This window comes from Oncorhynchus nerka, linkage group LG3 (genome assembly GCF_034236695.1).
Source record: "Oncorhynchus nerka isolate Pitt River linkage group LG3, Oner_Uvic_2.0, whole genome shotgun sequence".
Lineage (NCBI taxonomy): Eukaryota > Metazoa > Chordata > Actinopteri > Salmoniformes > Salmonidae > Oncorhynchus > Oncorhynchus nerka.
The window spans coordinates 85,654,041-85,675,442 of record NC_088398.1 but is presented as its reverse complement, the minus strand read 5'-3'; the positions used below and the strand labels follow the sequence as shown (position 1 = coordinate 85,675,442).

The 21,402-nt window shown below is 47.6% G+C and overlaps 1 pseudogene; it reads right to left on the bottom strand.

The window, feature by feature from the left end:
• LOC115116560 (ras-associated and pleckstrin homology domains-containing protein 1-like) overlaps window positions 1-21,402 on the bottom strand; it is a 216,643-nt pseudogene that overhangs the window by 161,641 nt on the left and 33,600 nt on the right.

Sequence of the window (21,402 nt, the reverse complement as noted above, 5' to 3'; positions counted from 1 at the left end):
TCATGAATCTAGCAAATACGTTTTGTGGGTCAGAGTGCAATATTTATTTAGGTTCATAAAACAAACGTTTAATAGCATGTTTCTCTCGCACACTGGCTTTAGCCATGGATGGAACAGGCCTGCCAGGGCAAATGCAGGGGGTTGCCTAGCTACATGTGCCTTGGAGACAGCCTTCACATAGGATTACAACTGACCACAGTACAGACCCACGCAGCCAGGGACCCACGCAGCCAGGGACCCACGCAGCCAGGGACCCACGCAGCCAGGGACCCACGCAGCCAGGGACCCACGCAGCCAGGGACCCACGCAGCCAGGGACCCACGCAGCCAGGGACCCACGCAGCCACTGCTCTGGTCTGTACTATAAAGTATAACTACTTAAATGTTCATAAATTTGCATATATAATATATAATAATACCCACCAACAGACACTTCTGGTGGGAAACATGAAAGCGCCGTCGACCCAACCATAGAGCCGGCCGTCGACCCAACCATAGAGCCGGCCGTCGACCCAACCATAGAGCCGGCCGTCGACCCAACCATAGAGCCGGCCGTCGACCCAACCATAGAGCCGGCCGTCGACCCAACCATAGAGCCGGCCGTCGACCCAACCATAGAGCCGGCCGTCGACCCAACCAGAGCCAGCCATCGACCCAACCATAGAGCCAGCCATCGACCCAACCATAGAGCCAGCCATCGACCCAACCATAGAGCCAGCCATCGACCCAACCATAGAGAGCCAGCCATCGCCACCCAACCATAGAGCCAGCCATCCATCAACCCAGCCATAGAGAGCCCAGCCAGCCATAGAGCCAGCCAACCCAACCATAGAGCCAGCCATCGACCCAGCCATAGAGCCACCAGCCATCGACCCAACCATAGAGCCAGCCAGCCATCGACCCAACCATAGAGCCAGCCATCGACCCAACCATCGACCCAACCATAGAGCCAGCCATCGACCCAACCATAGAGCCAGCCATCGACCCAGCCATAGAGCCAGCCATCGAACCAACCATAGAGCCAGCCATCGACCCAACCATAGAGCCAACCATAGAGCCAGCCATCGACCCAACCATAGAGCCAGCCATCAACCCAGCCATAGAGCCAGCCATCGCCCCAACCATAGAGCGAGCCAGCCATCGCCCCAACCATAGAGCCAGCCATCAACCCAACCATAGAGCGAGCCAGCCATCAACCCAACCATAGAGCGAGCCAGCCATCGACCCAACCATAGAGCCAGCCATCGACCCAACCATAGAGCCAGCCATCGACCCAACCATAGAGCCAGCCATCGACCCAACCATAGAGCCAGCCATCGACCCAACCATAGAGCCAGCCCCCAACCATAGAGCCAGCCATCGACCCAACCATAGAGCCAGCCATCGACCCAACCATAGAGCCAGCCATCGACCCAACCATAGAGCCAGCCATCGACCCAACCATAGAGCCAGCCATCGACCCAACCATAGAGCCAGCCATCGACCCAACCATAGAGCCAGCCATCGACCCAACCATAGAGCCAGCCATCGACCCAACCATAGAGCCAGCCATCGACCCAACCATGGAGCCAGCCATCGACCCAACCATGGAGCCAGCCATCGACCCAACCATAGAGCCAGCCATCAACCCAAACATAGAGCCAGCCATCAACCCAAACATAGAGCCAGCCATCAACCCAAACATAGAGCCAGACATCAACCCAAACATAGAGCCAGCCATCAACCCAAACATAGAGCCAGCCATCGACCCAACCATAGAGCCAGCCATCGACCCAACCATGGAGCCAGCCATCAAACAAGGCCTCCACCTCCCCAACTCATACTGCACAACTATCCTGTAGTATCAATCACCAGTTGTAGAACACCTACTCATTCCAGGGTTTTTCTTTAGTTTGACTATTTTCTACATTGTAGAATAATAGTGAAGACGTCAAAACTATGAAATAACACATATGGAATCATGTAGTAACCAAAGTGTTAAACAAATCAACATATATTTTATATTTTAGTTTTTTCTAAGTAGCCTCCCTTTGCCTTGATGACAGCTTTGGTCACTAAATAAATTCATTAGGCCTTAATCTATAGATTTCACATGACTGGGAACACAGATATGCATCTGTTGGTCACAATAATGGTAAATAAATAGAGACACACATTTGATAAAATACTATAAAGAAAGTACCAACGTTACGGTGTACTGTGCAACACGTTTGTGCGTGTGTGTACTGTGCGTGTGTGTACTGTGTGTGTGTGTGTGTGTGTGTACTGTGCGTGTGTGTGTGTACTGTGCGTGTGTGTACTGTGCGTGTGTGTGTACTGTGCGTGTGTGTGTACTGTGCGTGTGTGTGTGTGTACTGTGCGTGTGTGTGTGTGTACTGTGCGTGTGTGTGTGTGTACTGTGCGTGTGTAGTGTGTGTGTACTGTGCGTGTGTGTGTGTGTACTGTGCGTGTGTACTGTGTGTGTGTGCGTGTGTACTGTGCGTGTGTGTGTACTGTGCGTGTGCGTGTGTACTGTGCGTGTGCGTGTGTACTGTGCGTGTGCGTGTGTACTGTGCGTGTGCGTGTGTACTGTGCGTGTGCGTGTGTACTGTGCGTGTGTACTGTGCGTGTGTGTGTGTACTGTGCGTGTGTGTGTGTGTACTGTGCGTGTGTGTGTGTACTGTGCGTGTGTGTGTGTACTGTGCGTGTGTGTGTGTACTGTGCGTGTGTGTGTGTGTACTGTGCGTGCGTGTGTGTACTGTGCGTGCGTGTGTGTACTGTGCGTGCGTGTGTGTGTGTACTGTGCGTGCGTGTGTGTGTGTACTGTGCGTGCGTGTGTGTACTGTGCGTGCGTGCACTGTGCGTGCGTACTGTGTGCGTGTGTACTGTGAGCGTGTGTACTGTGAGCGTGTGTACTGTGAGCGTGTGTACTGTGAGCGTGTGTACTGTGAGCGTGTGTACTGTGAGCGTGTGTACTGTGAGCGTGTGTACTGTGAGCGTGTGTACTGTGAGCGTGTGTACTGTGAGCGTGTGTGTGTGTGTGTACGTGTGTGTGTGTGTGTGTACTGTGCGTGTGTGTGTGTGTGTACTGTGCGTGTGTGTGTGTGTGTACTGTGCGTGTGTGTGTGTGTGTACTGTGCGTGTGTGTGTGTGTGTACTGTGCGTGTGTGTGTGTACTGCATAAGATATGTACATTATAATGTCCTAACGCAATTCTTACCTTTGGTGTAGTTTAGCTGGGCAGCCAAGCTCACTGCCCTCAGTCTGTCAGGAAACCCCTGATGGTTAAAATCACCTTGAAGGAAGGAGAGAGAGAGAGGCCTTTATTCAGAGCAGAGAGTGCAGAACGATAATTCACGTGGATTCAAAGTATCGCTGAATATCAATCCACTTAAACCCTTTGCTTTCTGCAGACTCAGCTAAATGTGACGGTTACTGTAGAAATCTAATTAGTTTTCCCAAAATGGCAGCCTATCACCTATATAGTGCACTACTTTTGAACAGATGGGCCCTATCCAGGCCCTGGTCCAAAGTAGGGAATAGGAGCCATTTGGGACATGCCCATTGACTTCCCTGAAGCCCACGGGAGCCACACCAGCAGAATAGCATTACTGAGCCCACACCAACAGGAGCCACACCAACAGAGTAGCATTACTGAGCCACACCAGGGAGGCACGCCAACAGAGTAGCATTACTGAGCCCACCACACCAGCAGAGTAGCATTACTGAGCCCACGGGAGCCACACCAGCAGAATAGCATTACTGAGCATTACTGAGCACGGAGCCACACCAGCAGAATAGCATTACTGAGCCCACACCCAACCCAGCAGAATAGCATTACTGAGCCCACGGAGCCCACACCAGCAGAATAGCATTACTGAGCCCACACCAGCAGAATAGCATTACTGAGGCATCACATCTCTGACCAAGGCCCTTCTCCCCTGATTGCTCAGTTTGGCCAAACAGCAAACTCTAGGAAGAGATTGGTGGTTCCAAACTTCTTCCATTTCCTTGGGGACCTTGAATTTTGAATGTTTGCAAAAATGTCTAAAACCCTGTTTTCGCTTTGTCATTATGGGGTATTGTGGGTAGACTGATGAGGGGAAAACGCATTTAATCCATTTTAGAACGAGGCTGTAACGTAACACAATGTGGAAAAAGTCACGGGGTCTGAATCCTTTCCGAATGCACCGTAGATAGATCGGAGATAGATCGGATCTATCTATATAACCGTATGCTCAATGGCCATGGAAGAACTGTTACATGTTCAGCTTCTAGGAATTGTGTTCAGATCCTTGCTACAATGGGGCTGTGCATTATCATGCTGAAACGTGAGGTGATGGATGAATGGTACGACAATAGACCTCAGGGTCTCATCACAGTATCTCTGTGCATTCAAATTGTCATTGATAAAAATGTAATTGTGTTTATTGTTCGTAGCTTTTGCCTGCCCATAACCCCCCACGCCACCATGGGGCTGTTCACAACGTTGGCATCAACCCCTCGCCCACATGACACCATACACGCAGTCTGCCATCTGCCCGGTACAGCTGAAACCGATTCATCTTTGAAGAGTGAAGAGCACACTTCTCCAGCGTGACAGCGGCCATCGAAGGTGAGCATTTGCACAATGAAGTCGGTGCTGACGCTCGAACTGCAGTCAGCTTAAGACGCTGGTGAGGACTGCAGATGAACAGCTTAAGACGCTGGTGAGGACGACGAGTACGCAGATGAACGAACTGCAGTCAGCTTAAGACGCTGGTGAGGACGGCGAGTACGCAGATGAACGAACTGCAGTCAGCTTAAGACGCTGGATGAGGACTGCAGTCAGCTTTGGTGAGGACGACGCACGCAGATGAACGAACTGCAGTCAGCTTAAGACGCTGGTGAGGACGATGAACGAGTACACAGATGAACGAACTGCAGTCAGCTTAAGACGCTGGTGAGGACTGCAGTCAGCGACTACGCAGTTGAACTTCCCTGAAAAATGTTTGTGCAGAAATTCTTTGGTTGTGTAAACCCAGTTTCATCAGCTGTCTGGGTGGTTGGTCTCAGACGATCCCACAGGTGAAGAAGCTGTCCAGGTGGCTGGTCTCAGAGGACCCCACAGGTGAAGAAGCTGGCTGTGGACGTCCTGAGCTGGCTGTGATTACACGTGGTCTGCGGTTATGAGGCCGGTTGGATGTACTGCCAAATTCTCTAAAATGACTGTGGAGGCAACTTTGGTAAAGAACATCTCTGGTGGACATTCCTGCAGTCGGCATTCCAATTGCACGCTCCCTCAAAACTTGAGACATCTGTGGCGTTGTGTTGTGTGACAAAACTGTGCATTTTAGAGTGGCCTTTTACTGTCCCCAGCACAAGGTGCACCTGTGTAATGCTCATAAAGTTGAAGCTTCATGATAATCCATCCACCTGACAGGTGCAGCATACCTTGGCAAAGTGAAAAATACTCACTAACAGGGATATAAACACATTTGTACACAACATTTTAGAGAAATAAGCTTTTTTTTGTGTGTATGGAACATTTCCGGGGTATTTCAGCTCATGAAACATGGAACCAACAGTGTATTTTAAAACTGTTCATGGGCAAGTTCAGCTTCCGAAAAGTAAGAAGAAGAACTCATGATTTAAGCATTTCACTGTAAGGTCTACTACACCTGTTGTATTCAGCATTTCACTGTGAGGTCTACTACACCTGTTGTATTCAGCATTTCACTGTGAGGTCTACTACACCTGTTGTAGTCAGCATTTCACTGTGAGGTCTACTACACCTGTTGTAGTCAGCAATTCACTGTGAGGTCTACTACACCTGTTGTATTCAGCATTTCACTGTGAGGTCTACTACACCTGTTGTATTCAGCATTTCACTGTGAGGTCTACTACACCTGGTGTATTCAGCATTTCACTGTGAGGTCTACTACACCTGTTGTATTCAGCATTTCACTGTGAGGTCTACTACACCTGTGTATTCAGCATTTCCCTGTAAGGTCTACTACACCTGTTGTATTCAGCATTTCACTGTGAGGTCTACTACACCTGTTGTATTCAGCATTTCACTGTGAGGTCTACTACACCTGTTGTATTCAGCATTTCACTGTGAGGTCTACTACACCTGTTGTAGTCAGCATTTCACTGTGAGGTCTACTACACCTGTTGTATTCAGCATTTCACTGTGAGGTCTACTACACCTGTTGTATTCAGCATTTCACTGTGAGGTCTACTACACCTGGTGTATTCAGCATTTCACTGTGAGGTCTACTACACCTGTTGTATTCAGCATTTCACTGTGAGGTCTACTACACCTGTGTATTCAGCATTTCCCTGTGAGGTCTACTACACCTGTTGTATTCAGCATTTCACTGTGAGGTCTACTACACCTGTTGTATTCAGCATTTCACTGTTTTCTATTTTTTTATTTCACCTGTTGTAGGCTTCAGCATTTCACTGTGAGGACTACTACACCTGTTGTAGTCAGCAAGAGTTCACTGGAGGTCTTACTCACCTGTTGTAGTCAGCAATTCAAAAGGCTGAGGAGGTCTAATACACCTTTGCAGATTGTAGTAAAAGCAGATGGTCACTACAGGTAGAGATATTGTCTAAAGAGCAGAAACCTGTTGTAAAATTCAGCATTTCACTGTGAAAATGGTCTACTTACACCTGTTGTATAGCATTTCACTGTGAGGTCTTAGCTGCACCTGCTGATGTTTCAGTTGGTGAGGGAGATAAAAGTCTCCAATTCAGCATTTCACTGTGCAGTTCATTCTCACACCTGTGTATTCAGCATTTTGGCTGTAAGATCTACTACACCTGTGTATTCAGCATTTCCATCTGTGAACTGAGATCTACTACACCTGTTGTATTGACAGCATTTCACTGTGAGGTCTACTACACCTGTTGTAGAGCATCAGCAGTGGTTCACTGTGGTGCTTTGGTGACAAAACTGTTGATAGACAGCATTTCACTGTGAGTGTCTTTTGTAGATGACATCCTGTTGTAGTCAGCATTTCACTGTGAAGGTCTAATACACCTGATTTGTTTTCATTGCATTTCACTGTCTGGAAGGAGGTTTGCAGTCTAGCCAGACACCTAGGTACTTATAGATGTCCACATACTACACCTCCAGGGTGGTGATTCTAGCATTTCAGGCAGCGTCGGTTGAAAAGCACCATTTGGTTTCAGCATTTCCCAGTTGGAGGCCTACTACACCTGTTGTATTCAGCATTTCACTGTTTGAGGTCTACTACACCTGTTGTATTCAGAATTTGTCACTGTGAGGTCTATCAGGGAATCGCCCGCAGCACCTCATTGTATTCAGCATTTCACTGTGGCAGAGACTGCCAGAGGTACCGTCAGCATGCACTCCGATTTGACACACTGAACCTGTTGCAAAGCATTTCAGGCTGGCAGTCATCCGAGAAACCGAGGCTACTGAGTCTGCCTGTTGTGATTCAGAGTCATTTCAGGTCGATGAAGACGGCTACTACTGTTGTATCGATCAGCATTTCACTTGAGGTCTACTACACCGGTTGTATTCAGATTTCACTGTAGAAGGTACTACACCTGTTGTATTCAGTGACCTGTTCACTTGGCTTTCGGACTACTACACCTGTTGGTCTATAGCAGTTTGGGTCATTTCACTGTGAAGTCTACTACACCTGTTGTATTCAGCATTTCACTGTAATAGGGGTCTACACACCTGATGTATTCGGCATTTCAAGCCTGCTGATTTCTACTACACCTTTGTATTCAGAACATTTCACTGTTTGAGGTCTACGTCTACAACCTGGAGAGGCTTGTATTCAGCATTTCAGGTTGTGAGGTCTACATGGCACCTGTTGTATTCAGCATTTCACTGTGGTCTATCGGTGGAGACCTGTTGAGCCTCAGTGCAGTGGGCAGCATTTCTGTGAGGTCTACTACACCTGTGTATTCAGCATTTCCCTGTAAGGTCTACTACACCTGTTGTATTCAGCATTTCACTGTGAGGTCTACTACACCTGTTGTATTCAGCATTTCACTGTGAGGTCTACTACACCTGTTGTATTCAGCATTTCACTGTGAGGTCTACTACATCTGTTGTATTCAGCATTTCACTGTAAGGTCTACTACACCTGTTGTATTCAGCATTTCACTGTGAGGTCTACTACACCTGTTGTATTCAGCATTTCACTGCAAGGTCTACTACACCTGTTGTATTCAGCATTTCACTGTCAGGTCTACTACACCTGTTGTATTCAGCATTTCACTGTAAGGTCTACTACACCTGTTGTATTCAGCATTTCACTGTAAGGTCTACTACACCTGTTGTATTCAGCATTTCCCTGTGAGGTCTACTACACCTGTTGTATTCAGCATTTCACTGTAAGGTCTACTACACCTGTTGTATTCAGCATTTCACTGTAAGGTCTACTACACCTGTTGTATTCAGCATTTCACTGTAAGGTCTACTACACCTGTTGTATTCAGCATTTCACACTATCCACCCACTAGAGATATCCACCCACTAGAGATATCCACCCACTAGAGATATCCACCCACTAGAGATGCCAGACATTGTTTGCGTCTCAAAAAGGCTCCTCTTTCCCTATATAGTAGTGCACTACTTTAGACCAGAGCCATTGCGCAGTACATTTGAATGTTGTCTGGTCTGGCGGTACAGTGTGTATCTGTTACAGTCACTCCTCCCTGTCCATTTCACGTCACTTCCTGTCTGGCCGTTGTTTAATATAGTAGACGGAGACACGAGACAGTGGTTACTGTATAAACATTCATTATGAAGTAGTATTTCCATTTAGATTTCAACGGTTATTCTTACAGCAAAGGCTTGTAGACGAGACCAGACACCCACTCCCAATTTCTGAGGAAATGGGAAGGAGCGAATCTTTCCACCTCAAGCCTCGGTCTCAGAGAAATGCCCCTGCCAGTGAAAACATCAGCAGAAGCAAACAACTGACCGCATTTGTTCTTTCCTAAAACTAGTTGATTTGAGAGGTTGAAAAGGAATGGAAAGAGAGAGAGGCGGAGAGAGCAAGAGAAAGACCTTTCTGATGAACCCGTCCTGTTGTGGGAGGACACAGAGAGCTGTGGGTTGGCAGAGCACTCTATTGAAGACCTCTCTGATGAGGATAGGCTACCCGTCCTGTTGGGGGAGGACACAGAGAGCTGTGGGTTGTTGAAGCATGAGCTACTCCTGTTGTGGGAGGACACAGAGAGCTGTGAAGACACTCTCTTGAAGACCTGATGAGGATAGGCTACCCGTCCTGTTGTGGGAGAACGTCCTGTTGTGGGAGAACACTCTATTGAAGACCTCTCTGATGAGGATAGGCTACCCGTCCTGTTGGGGGAGGACAGAGAGCTGTGGGTTGGCAGAGCACTCTATTGAAGATCTCTCTGATGAGAGTAGGCTACCCGTCCTGTTGGGGGAGGAGGCAGAGAGCAGTGGGTTGGCAGAGCACTACATTGCTGCCTGCCATAAGATGAGGGACAGTGTCTGACAGACCAATCAACCAGCACATGTCCTCTACCTCATCGTTACTACCTCATCCACACGTCCTCTACGTCATCGTTACTACCTCATCCACACGTCCTCTACGTCATCGTTACTACCTCATCCACACGTCCTCTACGTCATCGTTACTACCTCATCCACACGTCCTCTACGTCATCGTTACTACCTCATCCACACGTCCTCTACGTCATCGTTACTACCTCATCCACACGTCCTCTACGTCATCGTTACTACCTCATCCACACGTCCTCTACGTCATCGTTACTACCTCATCCACATGTCCTCTACCTCATCCACATGTCCTCTACCTCATCCACATGTCCTCTACCTCATCCACATGTCCTCTACCTCATCCACATGTCCTCTACCTCATCCACATGTCCTCTACCTCATCCACATGTCCTCTACCTCATCCACATGTCCTCTACCTCATCCACATGTCCTCTAGGCTTATTGTGATTGTCCATTGTACAGTTATTTTGACCATTGATGTTACTGATTATAATTATTTTAATTTTGTTAATATTGTACATTTTTCACTTAATCTCCAAAGTAAACAGGCAGACAGACTGACTGACTGACTGACTGACTGACTGACCGACCGAGACGCAGGCAGGCAGACAGACAGACAGACAGACAGACCCAGGCAGGGAGACAGACAGACAGAGAGACCCAGGCAGGCAGGCAGACCGACAGACTGACCCAGGCAGACGGTCTGTAAGCCTGTAAGTAAGCATTTCACTGTAAGGTCTACACCTGTTGTATTTGGCACACAGACAGAGACAGACAGACAGAGCACTTCTCCAATCATTATGGCTCTTTAACAAAGTACAAACAGCAAAAACATTATCGCTGTTTTTTTATTTATTTAACCTTTATTTAACTAGGCAAGTCAGTTAAGAACATATTCTTATTTTCAATGACGGCCTAGGAACAGTGGGTTAACTGCCTGTTCAGGGGCAGAACGACAGATATGTCCAGATATGTCCGGTTACTTCCTTCCGGTTACTAGTCCAACGCTCTAACCACTAGGCTACCCTGCCGCCCCGCTGTGATCAATGATCAAATACAGATCTTAGAATCAACTATTAAAGAACCCACGGGATTCTCCAATTACCTTGAATGAACTACAGGACAAAATACCCTTACAACCCAAAAAGGCCTGTGGTGTTGATGAATGAAATTATAAAATATACAGACAACAAATTCCAATTGGATATACTAAAACTCTTTAACATCATACTTAGCTCTGGCATCTTCCCCAATATTTGGAACCAAGGACTGATCACCCCAATCCACAAAAGTGGAGACAAATTTGACCCCAATAACTACCGTGGGAATATGCGTCAACAGTAACCTTGGGAAAATCCTCTGCATTATCATTAACAGCAGACTCGTACATTTCCTCAATGAAAACAATGTACTGAGCAAAATGTCAAATTGGCTTTTTACCAAATTACCGTACAACAGACCACGTATTCACTTAATTGACAAACAAACCAAAACAAAGGCAGTCTTTCTCATGCTTGTTGATTTGAAAAATGCTTTTGACTCAATTTGGCATCTGGATCTGCTATAGAAGTTGATGGAAAGTGGTGTTGAGGGTAAAACATACAACATTATAAAATCCATGTTAACAAGTGTGCAGTTGAAACCGGCAAAAAACACCTTACTTCCCACAGGGCCGTGGGGCGAGACAGGGATGCAGCTTGAGCCCCACCCTCTTCAACATATATATCAACGAATTGGCGCGGGCACTATAACAGTCTGTAGCCCCCGGCAGCACCCTACTAGAATCTGAAGTCAAATGTCTACTGTTTGCTGATGATCTGGTGCTTCTGTCACCAACCAAGGAGGGCCTACAGCAGCACCTAGATCTTCTGTACAGATTCTGCCAGACCTGGGTCCTGACAATAAATCGCAGTAAGACCAAAATAATGGTGTTCCAGAATGTGTCCAATTGCCAGGAACACAAATTCTATCTAGACACCGTTGCTCTAGAGCACACAAAAATGATACATACCTCGGCCTAAACATCAGCGCCACAGGTAACTCTCACGAAGCTGTGAACGATCTGAGAGACAAGTCAATAAGGGCCTTCTATGCCATCAAAGGGAACATAAAATTTGACATACCAATTAGGATCTTCCCAAAAATATTTGAATCAGTTATAGAGCCCATTGCCCTTTATGTTTGGGAGGTCTGGGGTCCGCTCACCAACCAAGACTTCACAAAATGGAAGAACACCAAACTGAGAAATGCAGAATTCTGAAAAAAATATCCTCCGTGTACAACGTAGAACACCAAATAATAAAATTAAGAAAAGCTTTGACTATGTACAGACTCAGTGAGCATAGCCTTGCTATTGAGAAAGGCCGTCGTAGGCAGACATGGCTCTCAAGAGAAGACTGGCTATGTGCTCACTGCCCACAAAATGAGGTGGAAACTGAGCTGAACTTCCTAACCTCCTGACGGTTGTAATTTATCAGCGGTCTAAGGCACTGCATCTCAGTGCTAGAGGCGTCACTACAGACACCCTGGTTCGAATCCAGGCTGTATCACAACCGGCCGTGATTGGGAGTCCCATAGGGCGGCGTACAATTGGCCCAGCGACGTCCGGGTTTGGCCGGTGTAGGCCGTCATTGTAAATAATAAATTGTTCTTAACTGACTTGCCTAGTTAAATAAAAGGTTATATTTTTTAAATGATTCAAATAAAAACAAATATGACCATATTAGAGAGACATATTTCCCTCAGATTACACAGATCCACAAAGAATTAAAAAACAAACCCAATTTTGATAAACTCCCATATCTACTGGGTGAAATTCCACAGTGTGACATCACAGCAGCAAGATGTGTGACCTGTTGCCACGAGAAAAGGGCAACCAGTGAAGAACACACACCATTGTAAATACAACCCATATTTATGCTTATTTATTTTCCCTTGTGTACTTTAACTATTTGTACATTGTGTATATATATATATATATATATATATATATATATATATATATATATATAAAAATATGACATTTGTAATGTCTTTATTCTTTTGGAACTTCTGTGAGTAATGTTTACTGTTCATTTTTATTGTTTATTTCACTTTTGTTTATCCATGTCACTTGCTATGGCAACATATGTTTCCCATGTCAATAAAACCCTTCAACTGATGTAAAGCGTCACTGAGGGTAGGCTCCATCTTGCCCTGCGGACGTGAGTGAGTGAGAGTCTCCTAGCCCCATGGTAACCTTAAAGATTTAAATGGTTAAGGTGTTCTCTGCACTGTCAGCAACAGGGTTGGGTGTGACAGTCATTCTCTTGATTACACCTCCTCCTCCTCCTCCTCCTCCTCCTCTTCAGTCGCTCCTGTTTTGACACGTCTGTCGGTCTTTCACAACACAACTCCCTCTACCACCTCATATTAACCTTCCCTCTCTGACTGGGAGCACAACACAACTCCCTCTACCACCTCATATTAACCTTCCCTCTCTGACTGGGAGCACAACACAACTCCCTACCACCTCATATTAACCTTCCCTCTCTGACTGGAAGCACCATGTTGTGTCGACACCTTTCTGTCATCACGTATTTGGGTTGATTCATGAGATGAACCGATTACTGCCCACAATCATTTCCACTACCACCTCTCCTACCATGTAGCATCAAATACCTTGTTTTAGTGGACTACCACCTCTCCTACCATGTAGCATCAAATACCTTGTTTTAGTCCACTACCACCTCTCCTACCATGTAGCATCAAATACCTTGTTTTAGTCCACTACCACATCTCCTACCATGTAGCATCAAATACCTTGTTTTAGTGGACTACCACCTCTCCTACCATGTAGCATCAAATACCTTGTTTTAGTCCACTACCACCTCTCCTACCATGTAACATCAAATACCTTGTTTTAGTGGACTACCACCTCTCCTACCATGTAGCATCAAATACCTTGTTTTAGTCCACTACCACCTCTCCTACCATGTAGCATCAAATACCTTGTTTTAGTCCACTACCACCTCTCCTACCATGTAGCATCAAATACCTTGTTTTAGTGGACTACCACCTCTCCTACCATGTAGCATCAAATACCTTGTTTTAGGGGACTACCACCTCTCCTACCATGTAGCATCAAATACCTTGTTTTAGTAGACTACCACCTCTCCTACCATGTAGCATCAAATACCTTGTTTTAGTGGACTACCATCTCTCCTACCATGTAGCATCAAATACCTTGTTTTAGTGGACTACCACCTCTCCTACCATGTAGCATCAAATACCTTGTTTTAGTGGACTACCACCTCTCCTACCATGTAGCATCAAATACCTTGTTTTAGTCCACTACCACCTCTCCTACCATGTAGCATCAAATACCTTGTTTTAGTCCACTACCACCTCTCCTACCATGTAGCATCAAATACCTTGTTATAGTGGACTACCACCTCTCCTACCATGTAGCATCAAATACCTTGTTTTAGTGGACTACCACCTCTCCTACCATGTAGCATCAAATACCTTGTTTTAGTGGACTACCACCTCTCCTACCATGTAGCATCAAATACCTTGTTTTAGTGGACTACCATGTAGCATCAAATACCTTGTTTTAGTCCACTACCACCTCTCCTACCATGTAGCATCAAATACCTTGTTTTAGTCCACTACCACCTCTCCTACCATGTAGCATCAAATACCTTGTTTTAGTCGACTACCATGTAGCATCAAATACCTTGTTTTAGTCCACTACCATGTAGCGTCAAATACCTGGTTTTAGTCCACTACCACCTCTCCTACCATGTAGCATCAAATACCTTGTTTTAGTCGACTACCATGTAGCATCAAATACCTTGTTTTAGTCCACTACCACCTCTCCTACCATGTAGCATCAAATACCTTGTTTTAGTCCACTACCACCTCTCCTACCATGTAGCATCAAATACCTTGTTTTAGTCGACTACCATGTAGCATCAAATACCTTGTTTTAGTCCACTACCATGTAGCGTCAAATACCTGGTTTTAGTCCACTACCACCTCTCCTACCATGTAGCATCAAATACCTGGTTTTAGTCCACTACCACCTCTCCTACCATGTAGCATCAAATACCTGGTTTTAGTCCACTACCACCTCTCCTACCATGTAGCATCAAATACCTTGTTTTAGTCCACTACCATGTAGCGTCAAATACCTGGTTTTAGTCCACTACCACCTCTCCTACCATGTAGCATCAAATACCTTGTTTTAGTCCACTACCACCTCTCCTACCATGTAGCATCAAATACCTTGTTTTAGTCCACTACCACCTCTCCTACCATGTAGCATCAAATACCTTGTTTTAGTCCACTACCACCTCTCCTACCATGTAGCATCAAATACCTTGTTTTAGTCCACTACCACCTCTCCTACCATGTAGCATCAAATACCTTGTTTTAGTCCACTACCATGTAGCATCAAATACCTTGTTTTACTGGTTTTACTCCACAGTATATCCCAGTACTCTGACTACGTTCCACTAACTGTTAACAGATTACAACCTTTAAAAATAATTGGCTGCTTCAGCTGAGCCGAACATGTTGAGACATTTGCCTAAAGTACAATAAGGTTTCTAGCGAATTCAGACTTTTTTCCCTCGTTTCTAATAGGACTGTTCATCACGCGATTCAGCATAGTCCTCCATAGCCTGAGTCTCCCAGACACACCCAGCCATGCCCGAGTCTCCCAGACACACCCAGCCATGCCCGAGTCTCCCAGACACACCCAGCCATGCCCGAGTCTCCCAGACACACCCAGCCATGCCCGAGTCTCCCAGACACACCCAGCCATGCCCGAGTCTCCCAGACACACCCAGCCATGCCCGAGTCTCCCAGACACACCCAGCCATGCCCGAGTCTCCCAGACACACCCAGCCATGCCCGAGTCTCCCAGACACACCCAGCCATGCCCGAGTCTCCCAGACACACCCAGCCATGCCAGAGTCTCCCAGACACACCCAGCCATGCCCGAGTCCCCCAGTCACACCCAGCCATGCCCGAGTCCCCCAGTCACGCCCGAGTCCCCAGACACACCCAGCCATGCCCGAGTCCCCCAGACACACCCAGCCATGCCAGAGTCCCCCAGTCACACCCAGCCATGCCCGAGTCCCCCAGTCACACCCAGCCATACCAGAGTCCCCAAGTCACACCCAGCCATACCAGAGTCCCCAAGTCACACCCAGCCATGCCCGAGTCCCCAAGTCACACCCAGCCATGCCCGAGTCCCCAAGTCACACCCAGCCATGCCCGAGTCCCCCAAGACACACCCAGCCATGCCCGAGTCCCCCAAGACACACCCAGCCATGCCTGAGTCCCCAAGACACACCCAGCCATGCCCGAGTCCCCCAAGACACACCCAGCCATGCCTGAGTCCCCAAGACACACCCAGCCATGCCCGAGCCCCCAGTACTGCGCTGGCATCAAATAGTCTCCGCAATATGCAACTTTTCGGGGAAGTCAGGAACCAACACACACAGTCAATTAGGAAAGTAAAGGCTTGCTCTTTCTAACTGCGAAAGTTCTGGGACACTGTAAAGTCCATGGAGAATAAGAGCACTTCCTCCCAGCTGCCCACTGCACTGAGGATAGAAAACACTGTAAAGTCCATGGAGAATAAGAGCACTTCCTCCCAGCTGCCCACTGCACTGAGGATAGAAAACACTGTCACCACCGATAAATTCACAATAATGGAGAATATCAATAAGCATCTCTCTATGGCTGGCCATGCTATCCTCCTGACTACCCCAACTCCGCACCAAATCAAATTTATTTATAAAGCCCTTCGTACATCAGCTGATATCTCAAAGTACTGTACAGAAACCCGGCCTAAAACCCCAAACAGCAAGCAGTGCAGGTGTAGAAGCACGGTGGCTAGGAAAAACTCCCTAGAAAGGCCAGAACCTAGAAAGAAACCTAGAGCGGAACCACATAAGGGGTGGCCAGTCCTCTTCTGGCTGTGCCAGAACCCCCCGCAGCTACATGCCCAAGCCTCCGCAGCTTCTGCTTCACCCAAATCCAGATGTTCTGAAAGAACTGCAAAACCTGGACCCCTATAAATCAGCCGGGCTAGACAATCTGGACCCTTTCTTTCTAAAATTATCCGCTGCCATTGTTGCAACCCCTATTACCAGTCTGTTCAACCTCTCTTTCGTATCGTCCGAGATTCCTAAAGATTGGAAAGCTGCTGCAGTCATCCCCCTCTTCAAAGGGGGAGACACTCAAGACCCAAACTGTTACAAACCTACATCCATCCTGCCCTGCCTCTAGACCCAAACTGTTACAGACCTATATCCATCCTGTCCTGCCTCTAGACCCAAACTGTTACAGACCTATATCCATCCTGCCCTGCCTCTAGACCCAAACTGTTACAGTACCCATCCTGCCCTGCCTCTAGACCCAAACTGTTACAGACCTATATCCATCCTGCCCTGCCTCTAGACCCAAACTGTTACAGACCTATATCCATCCTGTCCTGCCTCTAGACCCAAACTGTTACAGACCTATATCCATCCTGCCCTGCCTCTAGACCCAAACTGTTACAGACCTATATCCATCCTGCCCTGCCTCTAGACCCAAACTGTTACAGACCTATATCCATCCTGTCCTGCCTCTAGACCCAAACTGTTACAGACCTATATCCATCCTGCCCTGCCTCTAGACCCAAACTGTTACAGACCTATATCCATCCTGCCCTGCCCCTAGACCCAAACTGTTACAGACCTATATCTATCCTGCCCTGCCCTGCCTCTAGACCCAAACTGTTACAGACCTATATCCATCCTGTCCTGCCCTGCCTCTAGACCCAAACTGTTACAGACCTATATCCATCCTGCCTCTAGACCCAAACTGTTACAGACCTATATCCATCCTGCCCTGCCTCTAGACCCAAACTGTTACACACCTATATCCATCCTGCCCTGCCTCTAGACCCAAACTGTTACAGACCTATATCTATCCTGCCCTGCCTCTAGACCCAAACTGTTACAGACCTATATCCATCCTGTCCTGCCTCTAGACCCAAACTGTTACAGACCTATATCCATCCTGCCCTGCCTCTAGACCCAAACTGTTACAGTACCCATCCTGCCCTGCCTCTAGACCCAAACTGTTACAGACCTATATCCATCCTGCCCTGCCTCTAGACCCAAACTGTTACAGACCTATATCCATCCTGTCCTGCCTCTAGACCCAAACTGTTACAGACCTATATCCATCCTGCCCTGCCTCTAGACCCAAACTGTTACAGACCTATATCCATCCTGCCCTGCCTCTAGACCCAAACTGTTACAGACCTATATCCATCCTGTCCTGCCTCTAGACCCAAACTGTTACAGACCTATATCCATCCTGCCCTGCCTCTAGACCCAAACTGTTACAGACCTATATCCATCCTGTCCTGCCCTGCCTCTAGACCCAAACTGTTACAGACCTATATCCATCCTGCCCTGCCTCTAGACCCAAACTGTTACAGACCTATATCCATCCTGCCCTGCCCCTAGACCCAAACTGTTACAGACCTATATCTATCCTGCCCTGCCCTGCCTCTAGACCCAAACTGTTACAGACCTATATCCATCCTGTCCTGCCCTGCCTCTAGACCCAAACTGTTACAGACCTATATCCATCCTGCCTCTAGACCCAAACTGTTACAGACCTATATCCATCCTGCCCTGCCTCTAGACCCAAACTGTTACACACCTATATCCATCCTGCCCTGCCTCTAGACCCAAACTGTTACAGTACCCATCCTGCCCTGCCTCTAGACCCAAACTGTTACAGAGCTATATCCATCCTGCCCTGCCCTGCCTCTAGACCCAAACTGTTACAGACCTATATCTATCCTGTCCTGCCTCTAGACCCAAACTGTTACAGACCTATATCCATCCTGCCCTGCCTCTAGACCCAAACTGTTACAGACCTATATCCATCCTGTCCTGCCTCTAGACCCAAACTGTTACAGACCTATATCCATCCTGCCCTGCCTCTAGACCCAAACTGTTACAGACCTATATCCATCCTGCCCTGCCTCTAGACCCAAACTGTTACAGACCTATATCCATCCTGTCCTGCCTCTAGACCCAAACTGTTACAGACCTATATCCATCCTGCCCTGCCTCTAGACCCAAACTGTTACAGACCTATATCCATCCTGCCCTGCCCCTAGACCCAAACTGTTACAGACCTATATCTATCCTGCCCTGCCCTGCCTCTAGACCCAAACTGTTACAGACCTATATCCATCCTGTCCTGCCCTGCCTCTAGACCCAAACTGTTACAGACCTATATCCATCCTGCCTCTAGACCCAAACTGTTACACACCTATATCCATCCTGCCCTGCCTCTAGACCCAAACTGTTACAGACCTATATCTATCCTGCCCTGCCTCTAGACCCAAACTGTTACAGACCTATATCCATCCTGTCCTGCCTCTAGACCCAAACTGTTACAGACCTATATCCATCCTGCCCTGCCTCTAGACCCAAACTGTTACAGTACCCATCCTGCCCTGCCTCTAGACCCAAACTGTTACAGACCTATATCCATCCTGCCCTGCCTCTAGACCCAAACTGTTACAGACCTATATCCATCCTGTCCTGCCTCTAGACCCAAACTGTTACAGACCTATATCCATCCTGCCCTTCTAGACCCAAACTGTTACAGACCTATATCCATCCTGTCCTGCCTCTAGACCCAAACTGTTACAGACCTATATCCATCCTGCCCTGCCTCTAGACCCAAACTGTTACAGACCTATATCCATCCTGTCCTGCCCTGCCTCTAGACCCAAACTGTTACAGACCTATATCCATCCTGCCCTGCCTCTAGACCCAAACTGTTACAGACCTATATCCATCCTGCCCTGCCCTAGACCCAAACTGTTACAGACCTATATCTATCCTGCCCTGCCCTGCCTCTAGACCCAAACTGTTACAGACCTATATCCATCCTGTCCTGCCCTGCCTCTAGACCCAAACTGTTACAGACCTATATCCATCCTGCCTCTAGACCCAAACTGTTACAGACCTATATCCATCCTGCCCTGCCTCTAGACCCAAACTGTTACACACCTATATCCATCCTGCCCTGCCTCTAGACCCAAACTGTTACAGACCTATATCTATCCTGCCCTGCCTCTAGACCCAAACTGTTACAGACCTATATCCATCCTGTCCTGCCTCTAGACCCAAACTGTTACAGACCTATATCCATCCTGCCCTGCCTCTAGACCCAAACTGTTACAGTACCCATCCTGCCCTGCCTCTAGACCCAAACTGTTACAGACCTATATCCATCCTGTCCTGCCTCTAGACCCAAACTGTTACAGACCTATATCCATCCTGCCCTGCCTCTAGACCCAAACTGTTACAGACCTATATCCATCCTGTCCTGCCCTGCCTCTAGACCCAAACTGTTACAGACCTATATCCATCCTGCCCTGCCTCTAGACCCAAACTGTTACAGACCTATATCCATCCTGCCCTGCCCCTAGACCCAAACTGTTACAGACCTATATCTATCCTGCCCTGCCCTGCCTCTAGACCCAAACTGTTACAGACCTATATCCATCCTGTCCTGCCCTGCCTCTAGACCCAAACTGTTACAGACCTATATCCATCCTGCCTCTAGACCCAAACTGTTACAGACCTATATCCATCCTGCCCTGCCTCTAGACCCAAACTGTTACACACCTATATCCATCCTGCCCTGCCTCTAGACCCAAACTGTTACAGTACCCATCCTGCCCTGCCTCTAGACCCAAACTGTTACAGAGCTATATCCATCCTGCCCTGCCCTGCCTCTAGACCCAAACTGTTACAGACCTATATCTATCCTGTCCTGCCTCTAGACCCAAACTGTTACAGACCTATATCCATCCTGCCCTGCCTCTAGACCCAAACTGTTACAGACCTATATCCATCCTGCCTCTAGACCCAAACTGTTACAGTACCCATCCTGCCCTGCCTCTAGACCCAAACTGTTACAGACCTGTATCCATCCTGCCCTGCCTCTAGACCCAAACTGTTACAGACCTATATCCATCCTGCCCTGCCTCTAGACCCAAACTGTTACAGACCTATATCCATCCTGTCCTGCCTCTAGACCCAAACTGTTACAGACCTATATCCATCCTGCCCTGCCTCTAGACCCAAACTGTTACAGACCTATATCCATCCTGTCCTGCCCTGCCTCTAGACCCAAACTGTTACAGACCTATATCCATCCTGTCCTGCCCTGCCTCTAGACCCAAACTGTTACAGACCTATATCTATCCTGCCCTGCCCTGCCTCTAGACCCAAACTGTTACAGACCTATATCCATCCTGTCCTGCCCTGCCTCTAGACCCAAACTGTTACAGACCTATATCCATCCTGCCTCTAGACCCAAACTGTTACAGACCTATATCCATCCTGCCCTGCCTCTAGACCCAAACTGTTACAGACCTATATCCATCCTGCCCTGCCTCTAGACCCAAACTGTTACAGACCTATATCTATCCTGCCCTGCCTCTAGACCCAAACTGTTACAGACCTATATCCATCCTGCCCTGCCTCTAGACCCAAACTGTTACACACCTATATCCATCCTGCCCTGCCTCTAGACCCAAACTGTTACAGTACCCATCCTGCCCTGCCTCTAGACCCAAACTGTTACAGACCTATATCCATCCTGCCCTGCCTCTAGACCCAAACTGTTACAGAGCTATATCCATCCTGCCCTGCCTCTAGACCCAAACTGTTACAGACCTATATCTATCCTGTCCTGCCTCTAGACCCAAACTGTTACAGACCTATATCCATCCTGCCCTGCCTCTAGACCCAAACTGTTATAGACCTATATCCATCCTGCCCTGCCTCTAGACCCAAACTGTTACAGACCTATATC